Below are 11,170 nucleotides of genomic sequence, written 5' to 3'. Positions count from 1 at the left end.
GGTAATTTTAAAATAAACACTCTTTACCTTCCTCCTGCAAGAAAACAAAGAGCCAAGTTTCCCATTTTACTATGGTAAGCCACATTATTTTCAGTTGGAATATTGGCAACTGCATGAAATAGATTACCAGATATGTTGGCAGGAAGGTATGAGCTGTACAAAGGCATTACAAAAAATCCCCAAAGAAAATGAGATGGTAAAATAACAACAGAAAATAAAACACAACAAATTAAGAGAATGCCAGATATTTACAGCCTACATCATTGTGATTTGTGTTCTACTTAGCATAAAAGAAAACCAGAGAATATTTCTCATCAGGGATCACGGATGTGGCTGGCAGTAGCCAGTTTGGGAAAAAATGTTCATTCTAAGAAGGGAGAAATGCACAGTTAACAACTTGCTGCGATTATAACCATGTCTTGGTCTTCCTGCAGCTCTGTTACTAAAAATGACACAAAGCAAATGATGCCATGTCTTACAGAAATGACATGTTTGTCACAACATTTAGAACAAACTACTCAGAGTCACAGGCACTGGGTCTGGGAGAGCAGAGGTGGATGGCCACGCACTCAGGTGAGGGATGTTTATCTTTATCTGTATGAAGTCGGAGAAGGGAAGCAGAGCTCTACAGCCTGGAGGCTTCTGCACTAATGAATCTAATAGTCCTGTGCCGGTTTTTATTCTTCCGTTTTTTATGGCTGCTGTGATGACTCCCTGAGGAAGTAGAAGAAGCAGCCTTCTGAGGTTTCACTCCCTGCACAGATCCATCCAGATCCTCAGGGTCCTCCTGGCTGGGCTCATTTTCCTGATTGTGGAAGTCTGGAGAAGTATCACTTTCTGTCCCACTTCCTGGCTCCCTCTTTTCAATGAGCTGGTCCTGAACTCCTGCCAGTGCACTTACTGCAGCTGACGACGTAACTGAGGATTTACTGAAGAGCCGCTCAGCTTCCTTAAACTTCCGATTCCTTCTATCATTTTTGCTATTGGAGTTTTTTTGGTTGGTCAGATACCGATCCCAGCCACGAATAATATTGGCATACATCTGAGTTTCTTCCAGGTAGCTTCCTTCAAAAGCATAGATCTGTCTCTCCAAGTTTGCCAGTGTTTCCGCCAGCTCCTGCTTCCACTTCACAAGCTCTGCCAGCTCCCGCCGGGTGTCGGGGATCTGTGGTGGCGCCGCCATGTTTTGCATCGCCATGTTGGGCTGAGGTGCGCCTCCGCCGCCTGCAATAGGATTTTAATTCTATGGTTTGTACATTGGTTTCTTATCAGGTTAACTGAGGATGACACAATTATAAATTTAGATTGAGTCCTATGTAAAATTGTGATGTACATGATATTTTTACTTTTAAAAGGTTTATATCTTCTTCTTTTTAAAATATTCTTAATACCTTTTTGATTGTAGATGGACACAATATCTTTACTTTTATTTATTTATTCTTATGTGGTGCTAAGGATCAAACGCAGGGCCTCACGAATGTGAGGCAAGCGCTCTGCCACTGAGCTACAACCCCATCCCTGTTTATATCTTCTTATACAAAGTCTATAAAGTCTTCTGTCTCTCCAAGCAGGTATTTCTGATTGGGAAATTAAACAGGTTCATTTATTCAATTCACAGTCCATTCAACATCAATTCTTTGTATTTCTTTTTATCGATTCTTAGCCCTAGTTTCTTATTCTGCTGTGTTAGGGTCCTGTTCTCTGTTGTACAGGGAGTCTGAGAGATATCTGAGCAATCTAATAGTGAATGATTATTAAAAATTGATAATAGGTTAATCTACTTTTGGAGTTGCTATTCACAGCTCTAAGAAAGCAATTAAAAGGATTTAAACCATATTTTAAAATGTTTACCTGTCAATGAGAATCTCCTACTTTGTATCCCTTGTCAAGAGGTTTATCATTGTCACCCAGGGTTGCTCCAAATCTCTCTGTAGATCTTTAGCACATTCATTCAATACCCTCCTTCAACCATTCCCATGTTTTGGAATTGACATAAACCCCTAAAGCCTACTTTGTGGTGAGTGCTCCTGATAAGAAAGAAACTTACCTTTCTTCTCAGATGTACTATTTTGTTGCCTCATTCTTTCAGATATTTCAATAGAGCTTATGATGTTAGGATTCACAGATGCATTGTTACTCCTGCAAAACTATTTTAACAGCTTTCTTCACTTTCTCTCACATTGCAGTAGGAATTGTGGAGTGCATACTTGGTAAAGGTTAGTTTTTGTTTTCATTTTTTAAAAACATGTTCGACTCTTACATGTAAAGCTTTGCCTCTCTTATCTTTTGTTTTATTTTGTTTTTCCTTTCTCATTTTTCCTCCAAGATTCATTTGGTGTCTCCTCACCCCCATAATAATAGAACTATTGCTACCAGAAAGAGGATTTGAATAGCACGATGGAAAAAGTTGAGAAAACACTTTGAAGAACACTGTCCTCCTATAACACCTGTTGAAGAGATGTCTTCAGGAGACTGAGGCAGAAGACTGCCTGTCACTATGGCTGAAAGGACACTGCCTTCTAAGAGTGTGAGTAGCAGGGTGAAGCAGAGAGGACTTTGAGCTATTCTTCCATGTAACCCCTTGAGGAGGTTTGGTCTGGTTTCTTTTTTCTTTTTTTGGTGCCAGGGATTAAACTCAGGGGCACTCGACTACTGAGGCACATCCCCAGCAATATTTTGTATTTTATTTAGAGACAAGGTTTCACTGAGTTGCTTAGCACCTCGCTTTTGCTGATGCTGGCTTTGAACTCTCGATCCCCCTGCCTTGGCCTCCTGAGCCTCTGGGATTACAGACTTGTGCCACCGTGCCTGGCCTGGTCTGGTTTCTTAATCTCTGTTTCTCTAGCATCAGCACAACATCTAGCCCCTCCCAAGTATTCAATGAATGGAGTTTCATGTAGAATACACAGTGGGTACCTAATGGACTTCCACAGAGAAACCACAGTTACAAATCGTGAGGGACAAGAGGCGCCTGCCAAAGAAATTATTAGTGTTGAGGAGAAAAGAGGGTAAAGGCCACGTGACAAACCAACCATTAGAAGCCATGGATCCCACAGTATTTCAAACAGAAAACCTTTGACAACAAAATAAGTTTTAAAATTGTCTTAGGCTAACTTGTTCAAAAATTAACTCTTTGGATAAAGTTTTACTGTCTCAAACACAATTAGGTGAGGTAAAATCAGTTTAAACCCTCATTTTAAAAATAACTAGGTGTTCCTACAAAATTGTGTTGAAAATTCTGATGATATTTATACAATGCAATAAACAATGTTGTACTTGTGTGTTAATAAAACAAATACCCTAATAACATCCTATTCAAGAGAACATGCTTTTTTTTGTTAACAAGACTCTGCAGATCATCTCTCTGACATCAAGAACACTTTATATTCTTTTGAGAAATGTTGCTGGCATTGATTAATATCACTCCTGGAGGCTATTTCCAAGCCAATGTTGTAACTAAGTTAAAGGAGCAGGCAGGTGTGTTGGACCTTTTTAATGCAGGATTGACACCTCAATAAATCAAAGGCAATAAAGGAAAATAATTTAGAAGAAAATACAGAAACTATTCACTCAAAAAATCATACACAGCACTAGCTAAATCAGTTCCTATTAAACTGATTTAGATTTACTTTGTATTTTTCCTTCTTTTACTAATAAACACTTAACATTTTCTTGCTCTTTTTCTCCTCAGGGTATTAAAAAGAAACCATCAATATGTGCACATTATTAAAATGAATGTAAGCCTATAAATATATATTATTCATACATATTCATAAGCTTATATTCTTTTTTTAGAATATATATATATATATATATATATATATATATATATATACATTAAATATTCACACATATAGCTAGACAAATCTCTGTTTTCATATATAGGAAAAAAATCTTTTGAAAACTTAATGGAATTCTGATCAAAACTACTATCTCATAGCTTATATATATACATATATTTTTACTTATTTTCTTTCGTTATTTTTTTGGTAGCAGGAATTAAACCTAGGGGTGCTTAACTACTTAGCAGTCCCAGGCCCTTTTTTATTTTTTATTTTGAGACAGGGTCTCTGTAAGTTGCTTAGGGCCTCAATAAATTACCTGAGGCTGGCGTTGAACTTGAGATCCTCATGCCTCAGCAACTGGGATAACAGGCATGTGCCACCATGCCCATCTCAGAGTTTATTTTGCCCAATCCAAGTGGTAGTAATGAAGAAGTTTATAAGATTCAGGAACTGGCCTTACTTAAATGATCCTAATTTTTCTGTTGAAGTTTCTTCCTACATTCCCATTGTTGATGTAAGGCTGCTGTGTCCACCAGTTCAGACTAGGTTTAAGTGTTGAGTTCTAGTCCATACGTGTCACAGGCTTCCCCCAGGTATGAGTGCTGTGCATCTTAGATTTTGTAAAGGAATAAAGTCTAAGAAAAAAGGGCAACAGTCAACCACATTGTCCTGTTCAAGCATGCACATGTTTTATGTAAGTATGCTCCAAAGGTCTATTTTTTTCCAGCATAATGCAGGTATTATGCTATCCTTTGAAATAGGATATATGAACTTCAAACAAAATTGTCAAAACAATGACCTTAGTTACTCCATATGGTACACAGAAATAATTACATTTCACTTACAATACAGATGCACTTAACACAGCCATCAATAGTCACTCACCACCAACACAGTATATTTTTTAAATCACCTAAAACATCAAAAAGTTTTTTCTTTTCCAAATATATAAAGAAATTAATATTTTGGATAAGTGATAAATGAAAAGAGGAGGCAGAATTGTCAACTAAAATAACCTAACTGCATTTTCCTTGATATATCACCAATAACTTGAAAATAGAACTTCTTGTTGGGAATCAAAAGACATTAAGTATTCCTGATTGTAATTCCTTTGTCTAGTTTTTAAAAAGGTTCTCAATAAATGCCATCAAAGAAGTTTCACTATATATTTGCTCTAGAAGCATGAAGTGACAAGAGGCAGGTGTCAATATAATTGTTAATATTCACACTGCTGGAAGATTAGTAGCTTTTTAAAAGACATACTAGGAATAAGGCCAATTCTTCCCATGAGACAGTAGTTTATCTTACTTTCACTCAGCAAATGTTTATTAAGAGCTACTGTGTGCACAGCACGGTTCTAGAAGCTATTCTAGAAATGGGAAGTAAGAATTTCTGACTTCACTCAAAAATGATTGGATTAATTAATTTTTATAAGTTATGATAAGCATTTGAATATCTCTATAATAGAGGGATAATTATTAACTCTTTCCATGTATAGAAACTAAGCTTTATTCCTTACAGTGGTGGGTGGCTTGGAATGAACAAAACATTATTTGACATAAAACTTTTTTTACATTCACGTCTGCTGATGTATTTTAAGGGTGTAAAGTTATAAAGACTTTTCACTTAAATGTACACAGAAATCAGTCTTGCATCATCAAGCTCCTGTCCTCCCAATTTCGTGGAGAATGCAGCACCTTGCCAGGACCTTTCTGAGATAAATTGGTGCCACCTTCATGAATGGCATTGGCCGAATGTTTTCATCAAATACTGCAACATGAAGCACTCCCGTTTATCTCTGCATTCCAATTCATATTAGATATTCTCAACATGTATTCAAGATCTAAAGCAAAATAAATAATACATCAAGTAAGATTCTGAGATCGTCGATCCTGTAATATTAGTCCCAGTCAACTCTTCAGGAAACACATCCCAATATATCTAGTATCTGGGCTTTTCCATAAACAGCAAAGACATTACAGATAATTCATAGAAGTCAACTCCTTTTCTCTAGCTTTTGACAAGGGGATTGATGACAATCTACTTAGAAGATAATTTATTGGGGAATACAAAAGTAGGAAAGTCACTTGAACTACAGTGAATGCTAGTTTCTCTGATGATAATGAACCCAATACAAAGGTACCCTAGAAATAGAGAATGCACTGGGTCACAGCAATACAGTGGACCAAAGAATACTACTGAAAAACATGGATGACATGGTAGTTTGGGATTAAAAAGTCACCTAAACCTTTCAACACCAGAAGTTTTTCTATGGATGTGGCTCTTACTGTACCTATAATCTGGAAAGTACAACCACCAAAAAAACCTGATTCCTGATACAACATGTGTGCAGTGAATTATTGCAGTTGTAACAGTCACGCGGTGCAAGATTAAATGATAATACTGAACTATCTGAACACTTCAGATTTACTAGTGAGCATCCCCATGAGAAATGCTGCAGTTCTAAAAGGAGTTTATTTGCACAGCCCACCATGGAAAAATCCGCTTGTTGTAAGTGCACAGAAATTCCCCTTTATACAATTATGATTTATCATGCCTATTCTGAAGACAATATAAGGAAACAGAGATCACTGCTCCAAAGAATTCTAGCATGCATTATGATGGTTTTCTTCAGTCAATACAAATGTGTTGTATGAGTTTTTTCCCATATGTAATAATCTTCATTATAGCCAATGTTCATGGTTTTAACAGGAAACATTTTTATCAAAATGTTTTCCGTGTTTTTTTTTTTGTTTTGCATTCAACTGGAACATTTTGTTCAAAGATTTATTTTATTTGTTTTGTGCTCATTCATAAAGTCAAAGGGCCACAGAATATTCCTCTATATAACAGGTCAAACTCTGTCTAGAAATGTCATTGGTGGTTTTATTCACATCCTCGAGTTTGGAAGAATTATTTTTGTTTCACTATCAGCCTTCTTGTTTTGCTGTCTTAATCTGCAAAACGTTTATTTATTTATTTTTCTTCTTTCATCTACATTGAGATTCTTTCCACAGCCAGGGCTCAAATTCTCTTAAACCGAATACAATTGTCTTATAAGGCAGACACCCTGACAATATTTCCTCCTGAGTACTCGGGAGACTCTGGCCTGTCATCTGCTTCTGGTGTGGTTACTGGAGGTGTTGGGATGCTTATTATTGCTGTAGTCACGTAAGGTTGTTCACAGTTTAGTTTAACACAGTCTTCCATTTTGACATTTAAGCTGGATCGGCTGATGAGGAAAAAAAATAGATTTAAGAAAAGAAGATATTTATTTAATTTTTATCATAAAGCTGAAAAATGTACATTTTAATGATTGTAAGTAGCATTTTAAATGTTCAGGAAAATTATCATGTAAAAATGAAACATCAAAACGTAATATGAAACATCAAAACTTAATATATATTATCTTGAACATTAACCAGTTCATTAACATTAAAGACAATTCTTAAAGCCAGATCAACTCTTTCTCATACAAACTGCATTATAAATGTAAGGAAGAAAAAGGACCAGGTAAGATCTGGACAACCTGAACTGAGCAAAGTAAAATAACTTTAAGATAGAGACTCAGAGTTTGATAGGCCATGTGATTTCTCAATTCCTTTGTCCACAATCTCCTTTCATTATTATGTCTTTTTGAAGTATATAATGCAAATTAGCCCTCAATTTATTGATGATCATATCTTAAGAAGCCAAAAAAGTTAGCTGTTCCCATTTAGTAATTGAAGGTTTTCTCAAAAGATATTCTTTACCAGTATGTTATACTCTTTGGGAGAAGGAGGAAGGAGAAGGATCAAGAAGAGTATAAACAGGAATTAAAACTATTTTCATGGAAAATGGCTAAAATGTTTATGTCATAATATTTTCTTGTTAAAACTGTCACCGTTTTCTACTTTGTTTTATGATGGATGTAAAATATCTTAAAGACAAAAATTCTTCATTGTCCTAAATTTTAACATTGTGGTCCAATTTTTATAAATCAACATAGTCTGAATTCAGAATCTCATCTTGGTTTTCAACATAGCTTCTTTTTTTATCTTAAAATGCATTTTATTTCAGTAGCCAAAGGCCATCAATCAAAGAAAGGAAAGAACACTAACTTCATGAAGACAGACAAATCCATGGAGTGGTTTACAGGAAGTGAAGAATGAGATGGCTCATCTAAAGCAACTTGGAATCATTAGCTACAAAAACTAAATGCAAGACATATGTCAAAATGGGACATTTAAGCAGTTTTGCAAACTTTCACATCTTTTTTTAGCTTTTGTTATTTTTCAAAGTTATATGTAAAAGTTATACAAATCATAGTAACAGCTAAAAATACTAATCTATGAAAGTAGTGATTTATAGCTTAAAGTTCTAGTTTGATATTTTCCCATCTTCAAATAGGTTGACATCGTTTGGGATACTCAGTTAAGTTGTGGTTGGAACTTCCTCAACTTGACAAGAAAACTGTATGACCAGCTTGCCAATGTATAGGTCTGGCAATATAGGGAAATGATCCATATGGAAAATCAGAATGTGATCCTTCATGGTCATTCTCTTGAAAACAAATCTCACTTTCAACTCCAGTTTCCTTTTGGATATGTAATTGTAAATCTTTGTTGATTTTAGGTTCTACTTTTTTAACTAAAATTCCATTTTTTCTGTTTTGCAAGGCAAACCAACCAATCTCTGACAATGACTTCACTTATCTTTTCACATGAGAGAGAAAGTTCACAGATGCGAATTCCATCTAAAAGTTCAATAACCTGTGTGATGTTTGCTAGATATACAGCACATATACCACCCTGTTTAAGATTTGGATATAAAACAGGCAAAGCAACTTGAGGGCTTAACATATTCAAAGCTACGGCATCAAATGTTAAAGATTTGATATCTTCAGTTGCTCCAGATATATCCTTATGAATAAAATTCACATTGTCTGGCCATTCTTCAATGTGACTTAATTTCCATGAATCACGCCAGTACTTGTAATTCTTCTTGGCTAGATAATGGTGGTCTTTCCGTATCTCAAAACTTATGACTTGTCCTTGTAATCCAACTGCTTTTGATAAAACAAGCTCATTCCACCAGAACCCGAACCAGCTTCCAAAACAGTATCACCTGGGCTGATGTCCATCATTGATAGTATCATATTCATATCCTTTGGATATGTGATGGCCCTCTTTTCATCATTAATACATAATCTTCCAATGCCGGCCTCATCAGCATGAAACTCTTACCACAGGAACTCGTCAGTACCTGGCCTGGGAACTTCCCCAGGATCTCGCTGTATGGTACTGACCCCAGCTACTATTTAAGTGCCGGACATTGCTCAACCTAAATAATTTTCTATATTGTGTTTCTCTTTCCCCAGTCGCAGCTAAAATCAGCTCCCCAGCCCGAAAGGGTCCCTCTCTGGAAGTTGAGCAGGAAGAGGAGTCGTGAAGCTCTGCGGTCTCAAAAGTGGACTGAAGCACTGGGGTCAGCGGAAGATTCCCGGATTCCGAATATGAGGGACCAAATTGAGCCCGCTCTTCGCTTGATCTCGAGGGGGTGACTCGTCCCTCGGTGTCTCCAGTGACGAAAGACATGTGTTCCCAGTGCCCGGGACGCGGAGAGGGAGAGGTGGAGACGAGTCTGCGTCAGGGGCTTTTCTTCGTGTCGCCTCTGGCTCTCTGTCTTGATCTCGCACTTCTCTAGGCGAGAACTCGCAACACAGTAACCGCGCTTCTTGGAAAGGCGGTTGGCCAAGGCCGCACAGGGTCCAATCGACCCCAACCACAGAAGCCTACCCAGGCGCCGCAGCTCCAGCAAGCCCTGACTGCGAAGAACTCAACATAGCTTCTTAAATGCCAACAAAGAAGCAAGACTGAACTTATAGAGGGTCACTCTAAGAATATATGCTCTTCAAATAAAAGAATGAAGTAAAAAACATTTTGGCAGAAGTTGATCTTTCTAATGTATAATTTAAATGTATTACTTTTTATTAGACATTTATGGTAAAAAAATAGTAAATAATGAAAAGTAAAGGGAAAATGTCAGTGTAAAAGTTTCACATAAATTTTCCATAAATTAACTGGTAAACAATTTTAGAATTTAACTTATCTTTTAGAATTTAACTTATCTTTTTGATATCAGATTGACTTTTGTATTTGATGTGGCCAAAAAATATCTTTTGGATCAAAAGTATAGGTTAATAAAAGATTTGTGTAGGCATAGTTTTAATTTTTACTGTTACATTGAATATGTTAGTATATTTTAGGTACTATTGAATAACTTTCAATCATATCAATGTCAGTTTCACTTGTCTGTTTAGTAGTTTTGACTGTCATTTCAGGCTCTTTGAGTTTACATATGGGGCTCCTGGGTATAGAGGTCCTTGCTCAAACAAACAAAAAATTGTAGAGTTGAAGCAATAAAAGCATTGTTAGTCATCTTTTCTTCTTCCTGTTGTGAATACTGACATTATTACTATTTTTGACCCCAAGGGATATGCCAGTGGACTCCTTCTCCTACTTGCTGCACAGTTTTGTCCCTTTCTCAGCCCTAGGAGCTGGGACTTCCCTGCTTATAGGTGGCAATGTGACAGCAGGGACAGAGCCTGTGAACCAGTAGGTTCATCCAGGTACCTGTTAGATAGAGGAGTTCTGTCCACACACCGGATTAGAATCTTGCTGAGCTCCTGCACGCTGCCTCGATGACTCCCAGATACGTTGGCATTTGGGATGCAGAAAGTTTTTTTGTGTGTTGACATGAACAGCAAGTGCTGGTGACTCCTTGTTGTGAAGAGAGAGATGGGCTGTGACTTGAAGGACGGTTAACGGTGGTAACTTCCATGCAGCTTTCTTCAAAGACTTGTTCATCCACGAATTCATGATTCTATTTCAGAGTTGGAAGAAAACATGAAGAAAGCAGAGAAGCACATTTGAAATTAAAATAAACAAAATGTATAGCTTTCTTTTACTAACACCATTTTCCAACAGATTAGAATATTAGAACCACTTTTCTTTGACGCTTGTGTGGAAATAAAATCTCTCTAGTTAGACTGAGGGATTGATGCGTGCCAGTGGATCCAGTGTTCATTGACAAATTAACTTTATCTTAGAATATAATTTATAAATTTAAGGATAAAATAGAAAGTCAGAAATTAGAAGGGAAAAACCCTGGAAATGAATATAGATAATATCTACAGGAAATTTAAAAATTTACATTGACTTTATTTTTTAAACAAATTGAAATCATGAAGAGGTTATTTTATAGAACACCACAGTAATACTGTTAAATAGTAGCAAATACCTTCACTTGGGATTGAAAAAAATTTTAATCTGAAAATAAGATATTGAAGACACTTCTGATTTCTTTATATAATTTCTGGTATATAAGAAAATATAACTTATTAG

The 11,170-nt window shown here is 36.4% G+C and overlaps 2 pseudogenes; both read right to left on the bottom strand.

Moving 5' to 3' along the window:
• Positions 1-321: 321 nt before the first annotated feature.
• On the bottom strand, positions 322-1,198 carry LOC143388908 (chromatin modification-related protein MEAF6 pseudogene; annotated as a pseudogene).
• Positions 1,199-8,194: 6,996 nt separating this feature from the next.
• LOC143388907 (tRNA (adenine(58)-N(1))-methyltransferase, mitochondrial pseudogene) lies at positions 8,195-10,633 on the bottom strand (annotated as a pseudogene).
• Between the last annotated feature and the right edge of the window lie 537 nt (positions 10,634-11,170).

This window comes from Callospermophilus lateralis, unplaced genomic scaffold (assembly GCF_048772815.1).
Source record: "Callospermophilus lateralis isolate mCalLat2 unplaced genomic scaffold, mCalLat2.hap1 Scaffold_45, whole genome shotgun sequence".
Taxonomy (NCBI): domain Eukaryota; kingdom Metazoa; phylum Chordata; class Mammalia; order Rodentia; family Sciuridae; genus Callospermophilus; species Callospermophilus lateralis.
The sequence above is the reverse complement of the archived record's forward strand: the minus strand, read 5'-3'. Positions and strand labels throughout refer to the sequence as shown.